The sequence below is a fragment of the Meleagris gallopavo genome, chromosome 6 (assembly GCF_000146605.3).
Source record: "Meleagris gallopavo isolate NT-WF06-2002-E0010 breed Aviagen turkey brand Nicholas breeding stock chromosome 6, Turkey_5.1, whole genome shotgun sequence".
In the NCBI taxonomy this organism is placed as follows: domain Eukaryota; kingdom Metazoa; phylum Chordata; class Aves; order Galliformes; family Phasianidae; genus Meleagris; species Meleagris gallopavo.
In genome coordinates this window covers 31,508,165-31,508,788 of record NC_015016.2, presented here as the reverse complement: position 1 = coordinate 31,508,788, position 624 = coordinate 31,508,165, and positions in this window count along the sequence as shown.

Here is a 624-nt window from a genome sequence, read left to right as displayed (position 1 = left end):
CCCGTGTTCAAGTATCCCCCACGATAAATGTGTTTTATGTCACACGGAAAATAAAGATGCTTGTTGACAATTCATTGTGCTTTTATTTTTATTAGGGAAACAGCTCGAAGGGAGGGTAAAAAATAATTCACACGCGCAAATAAAGAATTTCGACAACATTATTATTATTGTTTTTCCCCCATGATCGAAAGGAATAAAATAATGTGAGGTGACGAATGGGCAGCGATCAGTCAATTTCTCTTTCTCGACTTCGTGGTTCTTTTTTTTTTTTTTCCCCTCTTTTAAAATTAATTAATTTATTTCTCCCAGCGCGGTTGATTAATAAAGCGGAAAGCTTCTTTATGGCAGGGCTTCCTTCCACCGCGCTTCGGGTTCCTCCAGAAAGCCCGAGCCCGGCCCAGGCGACCGTGACAGAGCCCCATTGGCACGCAGGGAAACCAGATTTAGGAAGGAGCAAAAAGTGAGGGGCGAAACTTCTCGAGGTGAACGCTCGGCTGCGGGCGGGCGGCTTTCCAGGGCCGGGGGGCACGGGAATGGGGCTAAAAAAAGGGGAAAAACAGCCCCGCTTTAGAAAAGAGATCCGTTCTGCTGTGTAGCACGCGACGTCGAGGCGAGAAAGTGTTT